Here is a 20,490-nt window from a genome sequence, read left to right as displayed (position 1 = left end):
GGCCTAGCCCTTCCTCAAATTGGCAAATTAACCAACAGCTTGGCACCATGAGTCCCAAAAATACAGTAAAATTTCAAAAAAGAAAGAGCCAGGAGGAAGGAGGAACAAATGAGAAGTCTGAAGAGCCACACGAGTCTCCCAAGAGAGTGAAACAAGAACACTGTGAAAAAGAGCCTGCTCATCAAGAACCTGGAAATTGTCAGGGAACGAACCCCATGGAAGAGGTTCCATTGCACCCAAAAAACCAAGACAAGGTCAGAGATCCTGAAGAAGAGGATGTCATTGAGGTGAAATATGTGGGTGCTGACAAGAGTCGCAAGCGCACTTACTCCAACATACAGGACAGAGTTGAGAAAAAGCACAATGAAAAGTGCAGAAGGTTGTCTGACCATCTTCAACCCTGCGATCCTGTCCACTCTGACCCTCCCAGCACTCACACAAGACCTGCTGACAACCTGAAGAACATCAAAGGCTGCATGGAAGAACATATTCATGGCTGTGAAACAACTCAGTTCCAGCCAAATCAATCCAGACATCCTGTCAGAAGACACCATTCACCAGTCACAACTGAAAAGAGCTATTCACCACAGACACATTTTGAATCACAAAAGACAGTTGGATTGAATTTTGAAAACCAGAGAACAAGACACCACCCCCAGCCTGACATTCTGGGAGGCCCCAAACTCCAAAAATAGTGACACCTGTGGCATCTTCCACAAGAACATATTAGCACCTGAGGCCGAGGAGGAACCTTTTGAGGAGCAAGAGAAGGGCAGCAGCCAAGACCATGGCCCTGATGTCACACCTGACACGGAGCAGGAAATCATGAATGTATTCAGTCCAGGGCGACAAGAGGACATCTTAAGCAGTGCTGCATTTAAACTGAACATTACCCGAGGAGACATGCAGACTCTACAGGAAAGCCAGTGGCTCAATGATGACATCATAAATTTTTATATGAACCTACTCTCACACAGGAGCAAATCACCAGGCTATACCTCACTTTACACCTTTAATACATTCTTCTATATGAAACTCAAGTGTGGGGTTCTCAGGTCTGTGAAAAGGTAGACCTGGGCTGTGAATATCTTTGAAAAGGACATTGTCTTTGTGCTGGTCTACCTGCATATCCACTGGAGTCTTGTGGTCATAGACCTATGAAAGAAGACCATTGTCTACTGGGATTCCATGGGACTGAAAAGACCAGATGTCCTGGGATCGATTTTCCGGTACCTTCAAGAAGAGAGCAAAGCGAAGAGGAATATAGATCTGGACCCCTCAGAATGGAAGCAATACTGCATGTCAGCAGAGGAGATTCCCCTGCAGCTGAATAGGAACGATTGTGGAGTGTTTACCTGTAAATATGCAGACTATATTTTGAGAGGCCAACCCATAACCTTCTCTCAGCAGCATGTGCCTCTGTTTAGGAAGAAGATGGTGTGGGAAATCCTGCATAAGCGCTTACTGTAACAGCAGCACCCGCTGGCTGCTGAGGCTGCTCTGCATCTTTTGTAGATGCTGCCAGGGACTTCAGGCATGGTGGCTTGAAGAGCCTTGAAACAGTTTCTGGGCTGTAAAAAATGGATGATTCCCCAACACTCTTCCATGTACTGCTAACTTGGAGCAAGGAAAAGCCTCATCTGAGAGAATCTATAAGATGTATGTGCCTACTACATGTTAGAAACACACAACCCACACAATCTAACATGCTGATAAGCATGCTACTTTCAAGATTTTGTGACTGATGTTAATATTTAACTCTTTTTTCAATTGTTTAATTTTTACAATTTTTCTGGTTGGTTAGTAAGTTTTTGTTAATTGTTTTTTTGTTAATTTCCTTGCTATTTAATATTTGATTATCAAATTTTTGTTTGAACTGTTTTTGTTTCTGAAAGGAATGCCAATCCAAGTGCCAGTCTCTACAGCCAATCAGTCTAGTTGTCCTAATATGGGGCACTTTATTTTTTTCCCTTTATTGTTGAACACTCTCCATGTGACACTGGACTCGGCCCAGCTAGGAACATTTCTGAAAGTGACACAGATGTTTCAAAATCACTTCATGGTCCTAAATAAGGAGATCTGTTTACTCTTTGGATTCTAAGGAAGGTCTTACAATGCCAAATATGTATTTACATCTCAGGTCTCCTTCAATATCAGTCCCAGCCTTGAGAGTGTTACAATGAAGTGTTTCTTCCAAGAGATTTTCAATTTAAAGTTATATTTCTTTAAATATATTTTCTTTGTATACACTAAGATAAAATTAAATATTTTCATCATTAATATTTACAATTCTCCAACCCAATGTCCACTATTACTATTGATTTAATGGTACCTATTACTTATGATGCAAATTAAACAATGCTCTATTTTACATAAGATAGTTTGAATTTAATTTTTCTGTTAATTGTACATTATGCATCTTTGTTTATGAAGTTCTACTTAATAAAGTGTAGTGTTGTTTGAACACACTTTACAAGGTCTTGTCCCTGATGTTGCTCACATGGAGTCATAAGTTTTTCTGAGAGAACTGGAAAGCAGACACCCAGGGCACATTTTGTCAGTGTAGCTGGAAACGGTTCACACATCTCCATGTAGGAATTTTACTGCATAAGTTTCCCTGTTTCTAATACAATCTGTCTCCTGTCAATTCAAGCTTTTGGTCAGGAGAAACTGGAACACCTAAAGAGAATTCTCTCTACCTCGATATCCAATACCATCATTGTCTGAGTATTCCCTAGTGCTACATGTAGTCATTTTTGAGAATCATTACTAATTAATTAAACTTCTAAGTACTATAAATTCAAGAGTCTGTAACCATCTGCCTACAATGGGCCTGCAACATTACTATGGTAAAAGGCAATACATACTATGCATGTCTTCTTGGTGCAAAGTCAAATATGTTGATGATCATTTTTGTTGACTTTCACAGTTGCATGAATGTTCCATAAACCTTTCTGTAACTTGCATGAGTTTCTTCCAGTAGAAAATCAGGAAGAAAAAGAGGCTGAAGTTTCCACTGAAAACTATGGGACTGAATGTGGACATGACATTTTATTCAAGGACAAACTTGAAGTAAATACGATTAACTTGATGTGACAAAATACATTTATGAAGGGGTCTTTTGTTGAATGTGGGATAGAAGGGTGGTCTCTACACAGCTTTATACTCAGAGTCATTAATTTCTTGTCATTGACAGTTTATAAGTACTGATTTCTCTCTCTCTCTTTTTTTAAGTCAGTCTCATACTTTTATTTCTGGGTGCTGTATTCAAATGCACCACTTTTGGAAGTCATTGATTTTTCATAGAAAGTATAAGGGAATGCCACAGATGACTTTTTTCTTTTAATTAGAAACAAGCTTGTTTTACATGTCAATCTCAGTTCCCTCTCTGTCCTCTCCTCCCCCGCCCCTCAGTGACCCCTGTTCTGCTACCCAGGTGGGTGAGGATTCCCATGTTGTATCTTCAAAATCTGTCACATGAGATTTAAAGCAGGGCCTAGACCCTTCCCTGTGTTCTAGGCTGAGAGAGTATCCCTCTATGTGGAATGGGCTCCCAAGTAGTGGCTGTTTTCTTAGCCCTATGTTATTGTCTACTGCAATCTAATTTACATATTTTTACTCTTCAAAGGTATGTTATAAGACAAGTGCCTGACAGTGAGATTTGTGACCTTTCTGTATTGCCCAAGTTTCCAAAAGTAAATCATGTACTATCCTATCATTTACCTGTGGAGCAAATAGGAATATCCACCAGGGTCCTGGCAGCCACAAAGCCTCACTTACTGAATTATCACTTTGAGCCTGTGGAAAATAATTCCACCGGGTCTGTGGGTAGGGGTGTGTTTATGTTCCTATTAAGTGTGAATGAAATAGGCTGACATTAACTGTCTTCCTCAATCTCTTGCACAGGGTCTCTCTCTGCACTATCCATTGAGTTAGACTAATCAGGCCCCAGGGATTTCCTGACACTGAATTCCTAGTACTGATATGACAGACAGGATCACACTGAGAACTTTCCATGTTTGCTGGGGATCCATTCTCAGATCCTCATGCTTTTATACCAGACATTTAACCAACTGATATATCATCCCAGACTGTGAAGCACCTTTCCAAAATAGTGAATGTCAGGTTCATTTTTGGATATACTTTTGGCTTCATTGAATTTCATATCTGATGCGGACTATTCTGAGAGTCCCATTAAATGAAAGAGTCCGTTTTTGTCCCTCCAGGGGATATTAAAAACGAAGTAGGTAAAACCCTGCCAGTATGCTAGTTTATATTCATTGATTGGGCCATAGCATCAGCATCAGGACACAAGACTGCTCTGAACATCCATACTATACTGTCTGGACTATTCAAGACCCCTGATTTCTCAATCAGTTTTTACCTTTTATTACACTGCATTGCAATTTGGAATAATTTCTGGGACATTTTAAGATGTGTAGCCATACTATTGATCACCAACATCAGAATCATTTTAGATGATCATTCCTCAATCTATCAGCCTTGATACTTGGGAGGGGGGATGAAGGAACCCTTCAGGAGGGTATCACATACCTGATATCCTATATAACAGGTATTACATTACCATTCATGACAAAAGGAAAATTATAATTTTGAAATAGCAATGAAATAATTTTATGGTTGGGGCACCACAAAATGAGGAATTATATGAATGGTTCACAGCATTAGGAGGTTGAGAACCACTTCTTTAGAATGTGTTTACAATCACACATACTAATTCAAACTGGTGATGGCGCTTCTACACACTGTTGTGCATATGAGCTGCCTGGAGATCTTGTTCTAAGGTCTTGTTGATGTGTTTGGATGGAAACCTGAGATTCTGAATTTATAAAAGCTCCTGGGATGTCATGTCAGGAAGGCTGGCATAAAAGCTATTTTGAGGAACGAAGAAACATTAAGGTCCAACTATTGTGTGGGAAGAAATTCTCCAGATGGATGTCTTCCTGTGAATGTTTGCTCACAAGTAAAGAATATTAAAAGATTATACTTATGAATTTGGTGACTCCAGTGACAGTGGAGATGTTGTCAAGACTTTATTCATTTAATGTGTCTCTGTGAAATTAATTGTTCTTTTGGTAAGTTTTTCATCTTCAACTTGTAAGACTCAAACAACAATGACATCCTAAAATTTGCAGGCAGATGGACAGAACTAGAAAAAAAACATCCTAAGTGAGGTAACCCAAAACCATAAAGACAAATATAGTATGTACTCACTCATAAGTAGATACCAGACATAAAGCAAAGGATACCCAGCCTATAATCCATAACCACAGAGAAGCCTGAACCCTCTTCCAGAAACAGATAGAAACAGATGCAGAAATCCACAACTAACCAATGGGCCAATCTCCTGTAGTACAATCAAAGTGAGGGAGGAGTGATAATATAGACAAAGGAGTCAAGACCATGATGGGGAAACAATACAGAGAATCAGCTGACCTGAGCTAGTGAGAGATCACTGACTTGAGTCTGATAAATGGGGAACCTGCATATGACAAGTAAACTCCCTTAATATAGGTGACAATGGTGTGACTGGGACAATATATTAGGCCACTGGTAGTGGGTCCAAGATCTAACACTAATGTATAAACTAACCTATTGAAACCCATTCTATATGGAGATATACCTTGCATGGCCTAGACACAGGGGTGTGGGGGTGGAGGGGTGACTTGGTTCTGCCTCAACTGGATGATGGGACAGACTTAGTAGACTTCCTATGGGAGGCCTTACCCTCTCCATGGAGCAAATGGAATGACGGAGGAGTGAGGGTAGCAGGAGGAGAGGAGGGAGGAGGAATTGGGATTGGAATGTAAAAAATAAATTACTAAAAAAGTTTTCACAATAAAAAAGACTCAAACAATAATTCTTATAGATTTATTATTAGGATTAAATGTATTGTGTCTCCAAAGCACTTAGCACTGAGTCTGCAATGTATTAAATGCCAGTAATCACTTTCTGTAGTCAGAGTCATTATGACTATGCTCATACAGAAGGTTAAGGTCTGAACTTACAGAACAGACACTGCTGATTTAGATGTCAGAGCCTGCTTCACTATTGTAATTGTCTTCATCTAGGAACTTCATGTGTTGGTTGAGAACAGATACAATGTGGTTGTTTTATGGGATTTTCTGTCTTTTCTCTATGCCATTTCATATCTTTTACTGAACACAGACTATTGACTGCCTTGGGCCAAGGAGTTGGTATTTGTTCTTGTTATTGTTTTGTTGTTATTTGGTGTAAGATAGGGTGTAGCTATGTAACTCTGACTGGTCAGTTGCTTCCTGTGTTGCCTACAGAGGATTTGTAGCAATCCTCCTGCCTAAGCCTCCCATCGGTAAGGATGAGAAATGTTGTTCACCAAGCCCAGTTTCTGTAATGCAATTCAAATCAGCAATGTATATTGGGTAGTTATGATGCTAAACCACATATCATTCCTGATGATTGATTATTTCTGAACATAGGAATTATAGTATCATGTAGTCCAGCATTATGAACTAAGAGCCCATCTGATGGGGGTAGTCCGTCTGTGTATATGTTTCGCTATTGGTAGATAAATAAAACACTCATTGTCCAGTAGCCAGGCAGGTAGTATATAGGTGGGGCTATGAGATGAGGAGGATTCCAGGGAGCTAAGGCAGAAGGAGAAGGCTGCAGGGAGACACCATGTAGCTGCCAAAGGAGTAACATGATGGATTAAGGGTAACCTGCAGCCTCGTGGCAATGCATAGTTTAATAAAAATGGGTTAATAATTAAGAGAGACAGAGAGATAGCCAGTAACAAGTCTAAGCCATTGACCAAACAGTTTCTAATTAATATAAGCCTCATGTTTTCATTTGGGGCTAAACAGCTGTGGGACAGAAACAACATCTATAAAATGGGATCCATATGTGGAACATGAATTTCCACATAAAACCTACAAAAGCATAAAAAGGAATTCTAAACACAAAAGAACAGAGGCAAGCATGGCTTCTTGGTAGCAGTATTTTCTCAGGTGGACTCTGTTTGCGAGAGGAAAGCAGAGGCTTCCTCTCCTTTAAGAGAAGCTTTCTGACTTGGCATTAGCAGCAAAAACCTCATGGCTCTAAGAGGCCCCACTACCAAACAATTAAACAGTGTTTATGAGCAGTCAGCAGCATCATGCTTCTTGGTGGTGGCATTTAAAGAGGTAAACTAAACTCAAAGGTTTTACTTCTAATAAATCACACTGGGGAGAATTGTATGAATGTGGCAAAGCCTTACATTCCCATTCAACTCTTAGTATTCATACTAGAGAGAAACTATATGAATGTAAAGGTTGTGAAAAAGCCTTCAAAACAAATCCATTCCCCTAGCCTCTAGTTCTTGTGTTGTGAACAAAACTCCAAGACAACCTTCCTCTTAGACTTAGTAATCACCTGGATATTGTGTTTAGCAACAAACCACCTTCAAGAGACAGACAAAGCCATAGAAACTGCAGAATGCTCCCTCCCAGCACCAACCAGTGAGAACAGGCTATCTTCAAGTAACTGACAAAGCCACAGAAACCACCAATGCTCCCATCTGTAGCCAACCAATCACAATCAAAAATACTAATAAACCAATTGCCCTGACTCTGGGAAATTCCTCTAATTGTTCCCTAAATGTCAACCAATCAGGACCTGACCCATGCCTACTGATGTAATTCTGTGATTTTTTTCCCTTAAATTCTGTCAATAGACAAGGAACTTGACTTCCTCCAGACAGCTGCTACCTCAGTTGACTGGAAGAGGTCCCTATTGGTAAGGTAAAATAATAAAGCCTTGCACTTACAGTTTGCTAAGTCTGTCTCCTTGGTGGTCTCTGAGCGTCTTCAAGACTTGAGTACAACATGAACTTAGAAACTCCACCATGAAACCTAGACTCTCAGAAAGCCAAGGAATAGAGTGGGGCCAGCGACTGCTTTAATGTTAGCCATGCAGATTAAGGACTCATGTGGTCAGAAAAGAAAGAAATATACAGTAAAAACAGATTTAGATGAAGAAAAACCTGTAAATGTTTTACAATGTGTTTAAAAATATACTTGGGCTTTTGAAAGAAAAGAAAAAGAATAGAGAAAGTCCTTAAAAATAGAGAAGTTGGGTGTGGTGGCACACACCTTTTATCCCAGCACTTGGGAGACAGAGGCAAGCAGATCTCTGTGATTTCAAGGCCAGCTTGAAGTACAGAGAGAGTTCAAGGGCAGCCAAAAATACTCAGAGAAACCCTGTCTCAAAAAAAAACAATAAATAAATAAACAAATAAAAGAAAGTAAAGATGGAATACTCGATATTGTATGTTACTGTGTTGTCTTTGAATTGTTTGATTGCTGAAAAAGGAGCAATAGCTGCTAACAGACATTTGATTAGAAGTGTTGCTGGATTAATACAATTTATATATTTTGGAAATGCCTTGACTTCAAAATTTAAGTCTAAGGACAGGTTATTTTGGAAAAGAAGTTCTGCTTTTGTTTCCACCAAATTTGAAAAGCTGTGGATTTCTTCCAGACTAATAAGGGTTGATCAAGCAAGACCCACTGAAGCAGTGGCCCAGGTGGTCCAAAATCCAAAACAGCTGAGACAATGCATCTTCTCAGACTACTAAGCCAGTATTTGGCCAGGTTTCTGGGCTTTCTCAGGATCCCCTTGGTTCTGACAGCACCCCCAAACAGTAGGAAGCACTTTGGAGAGAATGATGCCCAAATTTCCAAATATAGTTTATAAATGTTTTTTTTCATTTACATGGGGTTGGTTATAAATGGTAAATGATCACAGTCAATCTCTTTCTAAAGGAAAAGGGGTGAATATAATGTAGAAATGAATATTTTGCATTGGTATAGATTTTGGTTTATTGATACAAATTTAAGGTCAATTTTGTTATAGGTGTATTTTTACTATTGTTTAGGTATGGTGTTTATACAGCTCATTAAAATGTATAATTATATACAGATTATAGATAGTAATCTATAATAGTCAAAATTACAGTTTTCTGGATATACAGAAATGTATTTCAAATGGATAGGTAGTCTACAAAACCTTTCAAAGACCTACAGAATATGGCATTTAAAATGGTTTATTAGTGTTTTTCATGACAATGAGACACAACTGCTGTTGGCAACACCCAAACATCACAGAAGAAGATGGACATGGAAGAAACTTGTTATGGAGTTTGCCTTCAACATGACAGGACTGGCCATTTGGGCAAGAAAATGCTCTCGTCTGGACTGTTTGACTGTATGCTGTATAAACTGGATATGCAGGACCCACAGAGGAATGACTGCTGAACTTGCCAAAACAAGATGAGACAGTTCTGCAGGGTTCCTGCTTCATGGAACAGGAAGCCAGACATTCTGCAGGACACAGAGAAAAATGACAAACTGCCAATACAGGCAGAAAGTTTAAAATTTCCTGCTTCACTGAGAAGTCTGCCAGACACACTATGGCCTACAGACTGAAGATGGATGGCAGCGAGATGTCTGTTTCAATTCTAGAGTTTATATATTATCCTTCTGGGTCTTAGATAGAGTTGAAGACAGATAGTTGTGGTTATGGTTTTCTTTAATTATGATAAAAGATAACTTACATAGAAAACTTTAGACTCACAAAGATAGGATGTTGACAGAATATTTTCTTTAAGTTTTGCCAAATGTTAGTGGACTAAATATGGTTAACTATAGTTCTTACTTGATAACTGTTTTGTTATATATAATTTTACTATGTAAAAGTTGAAAGCCTCCTTTTTATTTAGACATAAAAAAGGAGGATACAGGGAATTTTCTTCTGTATATATGTTTCTCTTATTGGTTGATGAATAAAACAATGATTGTCCAGTAGTCAGGCAGTAAGTCCAGGTGGGGTTATGAGATGAGGGGAATTTGGGGCTGAGGAAGGCAGAGGGAAAAGCTGGCAGTAAGACGCCATGTAACATGCTGCCGAAGGAGTAAAATGCTGGACTATGGGAAACCACAGCCACAAGGCAATACATACATTAGTAGAAATGGGTTAATAATTAAGAGAGAGCTAGCCAGTAAGAAGCCTAAGCCATTGGCCTAACAGTTTCTAAACAATATAAGCCTCAGTGTGTTTATTTGGGGCTAAACAGCTGTGGGATCAGGTGGGACAGAAACACCATCCACATCACCCCATTGTCATTATAACCCAACTGAAGTGTTTAAGACCATCTTTGGATTAGCCAGATGACAGTTGTCTTGGCCCCTCGCCAGATTTAGAGCAAACTCACTCTCAGGTTGAATTAGTCCAGTGTGTTTATCCAACAATTTGGTAGGATGGTGGTCAACCCAGTAATGTAAGTCTTTTTAAAGTCACTTAGGTCAGAGTAACAGAAGCTTAATGAAATGAAGCATATAAACATAGTTTCTTTGCCCTTCGGACAAAAGAAAGTGGGAAAGACAAGCTCTAAAGAACTCTTTCTCCAGCATTATGATGCCCTTTCCAAGGCAGACAGGAGCACAGGATGAAAGGGACTTCACATGATATGTTGCATTGGTGGATCAGTAGACTTGATGCTAGACAAGAGGAAAGGACAGAAAGAAAAGGAAGGGACTGTATCAGGGGAATGCAGCAGACAAAAAGAAAGGAAATAGTTATTCTAAAAATGTTTAACTGGATGTCTGAGCACTGTTCTCCTTCCAAAACTTTGAATATGATATTAAAGAAAAGTATTTAAAGGTAAAATAACAAGGATTTTAAACCTCATTTGATTGAAAGCAGAGTTTCAGGCATGTGATCAGCATGATCTGTTTCACTTTTTACACTTCACAGTTTAAACAGATCTTCCTTCCTTCATCTCATATCTGTACCATATCTCCTCCACCTGTGAGTCTCTCAGTAGGGCAATGGTTTTCTGTTCTTAGACTTCTACCACAGCTTACCATGTGAATTCTGCACAGTGTGGTTCATATATGAATATTCCATGGGACCACAATTGTGAAATTATTAAATCCCATCACCTACTTTTCAACAACAGTCTGAGCACACAAAGGAAAACAGGGACCGTTATTCCAGACCGGAAATGTCAGCTGCAATTCAATGGTCAGAATGAGAGGTGGAGTAGTGAGTACCCAGGGACAAAAGGATGTCTTAGCAAAGGAGGATAACTTCTGCCCTAAATTTAGGAAGCAGAAGAGAGAATTGGTTCTCTCATTTTTGTAGAAAATTAGTAGAAGCTGCCTTCCTTTCACATCTTTTCTAGAGAAAAAGTCTGTAAACTAAGTCCTCATTTGCTATATAGTATGTGCCTAGGGAATAAAGTGTGAAGTTACTAAATAGAACATGAGCTCTTCCTCCCATGCCCATAAAAGGAAACACAAACAATAAATGGAGCACATGAGAACCCTCATTCCTATAGACCCATGTCACTCTTGATAGTATATTTTCCTCTGCTCAATACTGTCCCTTGGATTTGAGGAAAGTGTCTCTGTTACTTTGCAATCTCTATGGGCGTTTATTTCATTTTTGAAGAACCTTAACACAGAGTCCTGGCCACTGGTAGCACTAATACAGATTAAGGCTCATGGTTTACATTGGATTGCACTTTGTGTCACTTATCCCATGGTTTTTCACTAGTGTTTAGTGGCAGTGTGGAAGGAATGGCTTACAAGGCTTACTTCTTTTATCATATTCTGAGAAATCTCATTTTCATCCTAAAAGAACTTAGAGAGCATATAATAGACTTGTTTACTATGCTTTGGAAATAGAAGTACAGTGGTCATAAAGGGAAAATACAGCCCCTGTGGTAAACTAATAAGAAAGTGGTGGTGCCAGTTGGTCACACTTTTAATATCCTACCTGGGAGGCATGATGTTAGGGATTGCCCTGGATAGAGGACAGCCTAGGCTTCTGTGTTAATCTTGGTTCTCTAAGAAACAGAGCCAATAGAATTAAGAGATACATACAAGTATTAAAGGGATTGATCAGAGTGGCTTACTGGCCGTGGTCTGATTTATCCAACAATGGTTCTCTCCCAATAAAGTCCAAAATTCTATTAGTTGTTGGATTGCAAGGCTGAATATTTTAGCCACTCTTCAGTATATTTGGCAAACCTGAAGTAAGCTCTAGTAGCAGTGAAGGTATGAACTTGACAGTGACAGTGACAGGAAGCAGGCAAAGGGCAAAAGCTTCTTTCTTTGCTGCTCTTTGTACAGGCTGCCATAAGGATGGGTGGCCTAGTTTTATGGAAGTCTTCATAGCTCAAGCCATCCAATCTAGAATAATCACTTTCACGTGTACCCTTAACCTTGGGTTTAGTCTGTTCCAGATGTAGTCAACTTGATAACCACTAATAGCAAGGAAGCTACACAGTGAAACTGTCTTATAAGAGAGAAACTGTGGGAGAAATGGCAGTTTATATTGATTGTGATTTTTAGACTTTGGACCTTTAGGGACAGTCTTTAGCTTCAGCCTCTATGCTTGAACTTTGATGTTTTGTGTTTTGTTCTTGTCTCTAAAATAACTGAAGTAATAATGAAATGGGCAGGGACTGATGTCTGCTCTAACATATCTTTAATGTTTTCTTTTATGTGTATGGGTGTTTGCCTGTATGCATGTCTGTGCACCACATGCATTCCTGCTGCCCATAGAAGCCAGAAGAAGGAATGAGTTATCTTGGGATTTGTGAGCCATAAGGTGTGTTCTGAGAATTGAACCTCGGTCTTCAGAAAGAGCAGCAAGTGCTTGTAACCACTGAACCATCTCTCTAGCCTCATTGGTTAGATATAAGGGAAGTATCTGGGCAGAAATACCTTTCACACAAATGGTACAAGACTGTTAAAGACAGTGAAAGTGGAAAGCAAGAATTATAAGTTCAGCCATGCCTATCATACAGGAGTGTCTTATCCCGCCCCTGTTTCTTTATAATTCTTGTTTTATTTTTCATGTTCAGTATGCTATTCAGTGAATGAACCATTCTACATCTTATTAGAGAAATGTCATGAGGGGAACAGGATTACTAGGGTAAAAACTGTGAACCTGAGTTCTACCGTAATGACCATAGTGGATGGTAGACTTGGCTCAAAAAAGTTGTCCTCTTGTTGGGTGGTGGTGGCATATGCCTTGAACACCAGCACTGAGGAGACAGAGGCATGTGGTTCTCTGTGAGTTCTAGGCCAGCCTGGTCTCCAAAATGAGTTCCAACATGGCCAAGGCTACACAAAGAAACCCTGTCATGAAAAACCAAATAAATAAAAGTAGTCCCCTTGAATCCACAAACACATGTTGTGATGCATATGTATGCATATACACACACAATGATAATTTAAAATAAAAAATTAATTCTAATATAGTCTCTGTATTGCTGTGAGCTATCCACCAGAGAAAACTTCTCAGACACAAGTTCAAGCGTATAGGAAGAATTGATAACTTGGTTGGCAACCACATTGAGTATTCAGGATCCCAGTGTAGGCCCCAGTCTTTCTCAGGGTGAGCTTTTAAGCATAAAAACCATATCCTGGGTTGACATATTTCAGGTACAAAAACAGTTAGTCAATTGTGGAACTACAGAGCACAAATAGCAAGTTAGTACATTTAGAGACTTTCCCAAAAATATGGACATGATGAATAAGGTCTTTTTGCTTTGATGTAGCATGTGGTGAATAGTGTACATATACTGAGTAGTATGGCCTGAATGGTATTTCCATCATGGAGTCAGTTGTGCTAAGGTCTGGGGCCCTGTTATAGTGTTAGATGTTTTGCCCCACTCTGGTCTAATGAAAGTGTCCTTCTGTTATTTTAGGCTGGCCATGTGTAGAGATAAGGCCCATGAGATTAGATGGATCAAATGCATTTATATTTACAATATATTATGTTACGATGAATTTATTATGATGTAGTTTGATACAAAGTCAAATCAAAGTTTTGCTCTGATATTTTGTGAAATCTTTGACTCTACAGTGGGTACATGTTCCTATTGGAATCAAATAACCCTCAGCTCATTGGCTACTAAGCATGAATTTATATACCTAGTTATGATATTAAATGTGCAGAGCCAACAGTAATCAGAAGGAACAGTAGGACTAGAGGGCCTGCAACATGGAAAAGTACAGATCTAACCAAGAGCAACCAGATGATGAGAACAGAAACCCTGGACTACCTCCATTCAGAGTATTTCCCCTTCTATGAGGTGTTTTTCAAGCATAGCCAAGTTACCTCTAAGGATCATAAATGGTTTGTATAAAATCAGCAAGTTGATGGGTTGTGGGTTTGGGGGGAATATAGGAGGATGGAAGGGTGAGGGAATGAGGGGATGGATATGTAAATATGAGTAGCAATTAAAGAATTTAAATAAAAAAATAAGCAAGTTCCCCAAGGCCCATACTTACGGGCTTGCCTGTCTGTTCTAGGACTGAGCAAGTGGTTCTCATGCCATCCAGAAAATTAATGGGAGCAGTCATACACTCTCTCAGACTAATCCTGTGAGCCATGGATGGCACAGCACATACCACATTAGTCTGTCCCTACCTGGAACACAGATGCAGACCTATGTTCTCAATTCAGGAATTCATTTTTCCAATAGAACATTTCCAAGCAGGGTGTACATTAGCTACATGTTGGACATTTGTCTTTCCAATGGCCTATCTCCTCACCCTGTGCACATTGCTTTTTCCACAAAAGTTTTCTCTATTTTACATGTCTGCTACTATCATTATTTGCCTTTCCCTTGCAGATCCTCAAAGCCCATATCCTTGTAGTTGGCAGGTGGCCAACAAAATCATAGCTAGTTTCCTAGTCTGTCTGTCCTCTGGAGTATTTTTTTAATTACATACCCAGGAAACAATTTTAACTAACGTTGACAACACTTTTTCTTGAAACCCTTTTATTTTCTAAATTTGCTTCCTAATTTCTATCTGGCACTGACTGGTAAATAAAACCATATTAATAGCCCTCTGGTTTCCTGTGACCTCCCAGTCATTTGGGGTGTAAGTCTGCACTCCAGAAAGGTAAATGGGACTCATCTGAACCCTGAGTTATCTGGCTTAGCTTAGATAAAATTTTTAGCTATCTGGGTGCTGCCCAGAGACCCCCCTAACAGAGTCTGGTGAAAGTGGTTGAGAGACTCCTTACCTTCACCAGAACTCAGGTCCCAACCCAGCTGTTTGACAAGGAAAACTTATTTGATAGCCACAGGGTCAGTTGTTGATTTCCTGTCATTTTCAATGACCACTTTCTAGGCTTGCTGTTGAATTATTTTCCTCTCCTTGGTTGTGAAGAGGTTTTGAAGTAGTTGCAGACAGTATGGCCATATTGACTTGCATTTATAAAATATCATTTCTTATAGAGAATACAAGCTTTGGGGATTTCACTGGGAACAGGAGGTTTTGAAGATTTCCAATTATGTAGATCACTAATAGAGAAAGGAACATGTATCAAAAATGACTGTTGATATCTCTCATATCACCCCTGTCCCTCTGGATTGTCCCTCCTGACAGAGCTTCTCTCAAGAGGACAGTGGCTGGATCAAGGGATCCAGGTTGGAGAAGCATGTTGGGAGCAAGCAAGGGAAACATGCTGCTGCAACATACCTGGGACAATGGATCATGCCTCTCAAGGGGGTAGACCTGGGAAAATCTGTTACAAATGTGAGTTTGAGTGGGGATGAGGTTTTTGACCGAAAATTGGAGAGACACTGAAGCCTATAGTCAGAAGTCAATGACCAGGAGACTTGGGATGATAGGAGAATCTGCTCCTTGGCTGTACAAGACTCAGCATTGACTCTGGAGGTAAATCTTGCCACCCTATCAGTGCTCTGGGGGAATAGGGTGACTTCACAAGTGACTGGGGAAAGTGAGAAGGCCAGGGAGTGTCTCAATTGGTTGGTTTCTATGTGGCCAATATTCCCATGCATAGGGTGGCAGCATTTCCTCTTCTGGCAAGACTGACAAGACTGTGGGACAGATTTGTCCTACCCTTTGATTTCATGTATGTCTTCCGAGAAATTTGGTTGCTACTTCCTGATCATGGATGGGGAAATCCTCCACCATGAACATTCAGGTCAGAATGTAGTGCAGTTCAACCAACTGCCCTTAACTAAAATCTACATTTTGTGACCTGTAAATAAGAGAATGACTGAACAACCCTGCAGCTGGATAGACACATGGAAAGAAGGCCAGTCAAAGGAACAAAAGGCAGCTGGTTTTCTAACAGAGACTTGTTTCTAGACTCTTGAGTATTTATCTAGAACTCTGTAAAGTGAGGATTCACTAGGGTTATAGGTGTCTCCTGAGTGAAAACATTTGACACATCATTTCTGGTTTTTGTCAAAAATAATAAGTAACACAAAGAAAAGCAGAGTAACACAGAAATGACAGACAAGGTACTACAAATGGAGGCCATTACCTCTCCCAAAACTGATCACCTAGACCCAGCCATGAGTCCCCAGAAGTTTCTGGGTCCCTATGAGTCCAGCAATAATGCTGCTTCCAGCTTTCCTACCAGTATGAGGACTGCATTCTAGCACAGACAGGATCATTACCTACAACTCCACAGGCTTTCAGATGCCTCCTATTACAAATTTTGCATTTGAAAACTTACTGTTGTGTCCTGCAAACACTTGGCCTCTCACATTTCTGGGGCTCCAGGCTAGGTATTCACATGTGGCATCCACAAGTACTGGGCTTCTTTGATCTATGTTTTGTTCCCAGGCTGTAAGCCCTCAAGACCTGAATACTCACTCCTCTAAGAAGTTTAGGCACTTGGTACTTGCCCACCAGTCCCCCAAAATAGGCCTTTCCAATTCATCAGCCCCTAGGCCGAGAGTCCCCAGAGAAGAAAGGCCAGTCAGAAAAAAACTGGCAACTACTGTGTGACTGTCCAGATCTCACTGGGGCCTCCAAATGTTATAGGTCTGGGGTCATTCAGAAATTCACCAGTGTGACTCAAATTTTGATTTTTTATAAATTAGAGGCCTTTTATTAAAATGAGACTGGCTAGGACCAAAACAGAGAGAATTTGCTAGGTAAGACTCAGAGTGTTCTTGCTGAAAGGAGTATATAAAAGTGAAAATTGAGCTGGAGAAATGACTCAGCAGTGAACATCACTGTCTGGTCTTCCATTGGACCCAGGTTCAATTCCTTGCATCTGTCTGCAACTACAGTTCCATGATATCCTCCAAACTCACACAGATATACATGCAGACTAAACACTAATGCACATAAAGTAAAAACAGATTATTTAAGAAATAGAAAAATCCTCAAAGCTCAAAGAAATAATTTTGGTGAACCATATTATCTCATATTCTTTCTGGGTATGGGAAAAGAGGGACTTTGTAACAGATGTTCAGCAGAGGAGACAGTCATCCTAGCAAGCAAGCATTTCACATCAAAGCACAACTTGGCAGTTAAACTGTTTATCTTGGGACCCATTAACTAAAGGAGCATCTGAGGCAGTAAAATATTTTGTTATATCAGCAATTTTTAAGACCACAAGAAAAAGATCAATTTTCAAGAAAAGACAACCACAAGATGAAAGGGAGAAAGAAGAAATGTATCTCTTTGTAAAATCCTCTGTTCAGCAGAGGGGAAGGGACATGTGTATAAATCCTTACAAGAATACTACCTCATTCATAGATTATACTTCAGAAGAATAAAATAAGGTGTATCCAGTGCTCTTGCCAATATTTTCTCCCTTCTTGAAGACAAAGCACTACTTCTGCTACTTGAGTTCTGATTGACTTTGGGTTTTTTCAGTCTTTGGGGCAGGCCCAGACCAACAGGAACTACAGGAGCGGAAAAAAGCTTTAAGACCCAAGACCTGGATAATGATGTACCGCACCAACTCAGCATAAAATGTTATCATGAACCATGAAATTGCATCAAAACCAGCTATGAAACCTGGATGGTTGTAGGCAGGGCAATAGCTGAGGCATACTGCAGAATGGCCCCATTTCCTTTCTGGAACGCCAATATCTGGTGTCCTCAGGAAACTGGCTCCAAAGTTCAGTGTGATTTCACAATTTTAGGATCTGCTGAGGCCCTGGAGTCCCACTTCTCCCCAAAAGAAAATGCAGTGTATGAATTCCATGCTGTGTTCCATACTGTGTTTGGTCTTTTGCCACTTTACAGGCAAGGTAAAGTTGACAGATTCACCGAATGAAAAGTGAAAACTCCACAGATAAAGAGGAACTCTGAGCTCTTTACCCAATTGTTGCTGACCTGGTACCAACATGTCCAGTATGAATGAAACATCTCCTTGGGGATTAAATAATATTTCAGTCATCAAGAGGAAAACAACACAAGAGCACCAACAAAAAGTCCTCCTGACTACCTCATTGACTTGGAAATCAGAAAGGTACACCACAGCAGATAGTGAGCACCAAAGCAGAGCACTCCAATAGTCACTCTACACACCCACCTCACCAGCTGCATGCAATCAAGAGCTCTGACATTGCAAGAAAATGTCAAAAGAGAAAACTCCAGGAAGAGCAAACCATCTATGTGTAGTCTCAAGAGACAGCCAAGCTTTGGAAGGGGTTGAAACAGAAACAGGACGAAACAGAGATTGGGTATGAAGAAACATACCTGGAACCCCAGGAAGAATGTTGATTACAGCTAGAGCAGCAAGAGAGTGTCAAAGACTCTCAGGAAGAGGCTGTAACAAGGTGACATTTATGTGTGGTGTCAATGGTTATAAGCTGGCCTACTGAAACACAGGGGGATGTGTTCAAAAACATCACAAGGAGAAGTAACTAAGGATGTTGGAGCAACTTCTAATTGGTGACCATGTAGACTCTGAAACTTGAGGACCTCATATAAGCCCTGTAGATACCTATAAGAGGACCAAAGACTGTGGCAGGTTCAATTTCAGATAAGCCAATCTGCCTGTACTGTCACAGAGAACATAACTAGTGAGTCAAAAGGGAAAAGAGGTACAGGAGATAAACATTTGGATACATAGAAGAACATCAAAATAATCCTAGAAAATGGCCAGAAGGAGACACAACACCCAGCCTGAAATTTTGGGAGGAACCCTTTGCCCAGTCTGCATAGACAGTGTCAGCAATGGAAACCTGAACTACAACATCTCAACATTCTAATACCTGTAGGCAAGGAAAAGGACCAAGAGATATGCAGAGGAACACACCAGAGCCCTACTGTCACTGCAAATGCAAAAGAGAAAATCAGAATACTAGGCTCAGGGCCATAAGATGAGATCTTAAGTTATGCATTCAACCTGTGAATTACAGGAGGAGTCTTGTATACACCAAAGAACACCCAGTGGTGAAAATTGAAGTCATCAAATTTACATGAATCATCTCATAGAAAGGAGTAAAACAGGAGGATAACCCAAAGTTCAGGCATTTAGTACCTTCTTTTCCACAAAATTAATGTCTGGGGGATACAGTCAGTCAAAAGATGGACCCATGGAGTGAACCTCCTTGCCAAGGGAATTTTTATGGTGCTAATTCATCTAGATGTGTACAGGAGCATGCTGGGAATAGATTCTCAAAAAAAAAAAAAAGAGAGAGAAGAAATGAGCTTTGTCTACCTGTATTCATAGGTACAGAAAATACCCGATATTTTTGAGAGGAGCCTGAAAATTCCACTGAAACTCCTGTGTGACAGAAGGTGGAGGTGAAAGGATAGTTAACAACAGATATGATCCAATAGGATGAACTTGCTGTGATGAACCACCTCTTTCTAAAGGAGGCCAGATATTTAGAGTTTTTGGTGAACTGGGCCCCTGGTGGCTGCACATAATCCCAGGAATCCCCAGTGACTTTGGTAGACACAGGAGCCACAGATATCAACTCAGCCCCTGGCTGCTGCAGGTCAATAGACCCAATTATGACCCCTTGGGAGCAGCTCGAGCATGGATGTCATAAGGTCCTCCAGTAGCAGCACAGGCCACTCAAATCAACTCGGTCCCAACAGCGGCATGGCAGTCTGACACCAAAATGACCACAGGTCATAGCCCAAATCCCAGGCATCCACATGGCCTTAGTGACAACATAGTTCTTGGACATCAACAGAGACCCCAGTTGTAGTAAGACCAAGAACCCAGACATAGCCTTAGGTAGCATGTGAGTGACTTGGAACAGTTGTAGGGAAGAGAAGATGAAGGATGTAACTCTGTGTTAATTGAAACTAAATTAAATTTTCAAAAGGAGAGAATACGAGCTGAGCAAGTGATGTTCCACGTCCAAATGGTGTTGCACTCAGGGAGCAAGACAACATGCAGTAGTCCTCCACAGTCTCTAGCTCAGCTTCTGCCTTCAGGTTCCTCGGCCGCTCTTAGTGGATGATGGAATATCACCTGTAAGCCAAATAAAAACTCTGGTTCTCCAGGTGCATTTGGTCAGTGTATCATCCCAGCAACAGAGAAACAAATTAATATCACTTATTAATATCACACACACACACACACACACACACACACACACACACATATATATATATATATATATATATATATATATATATATATTCATTGATGCACAAAAGTAAACATGTTACCACATAGAAAAAA

The 20,490-nt window shown here is 40.2% G+C and overlaps 1 pseudogene; it reads left to right on the top strand.

Moving 5' to 3' along the window:
• The first annotated feature begins 215 nt into the window (after positions 1–215).
• Positions 216–1,470, top strand: LOC100770863 (annotated as a pseudogene).
• Positions 1,471–20,490: the final 19,020 nt, after the last annotated feature.

Source organism: Cricetulus griseus, chromosome 3, assembly GCF_003668045.3.
Source record: "Cricetulus griseus strain 17A/GY chromosome 3, alternate assembly CriGri-PICRH-1.0, whole genome shotgun sequence".
In the NCBI taxonomy this organism is placed as follows: domain Eukaryota; kingdom Metazoa; phylum Chordata; class Mammalia; order Rodentia; family Cricetidae; genus Cricetulus; species Cricetulus griseus.
This window is presented reverse-complemented; position numbering and strand designations above follow the sequence as displayed.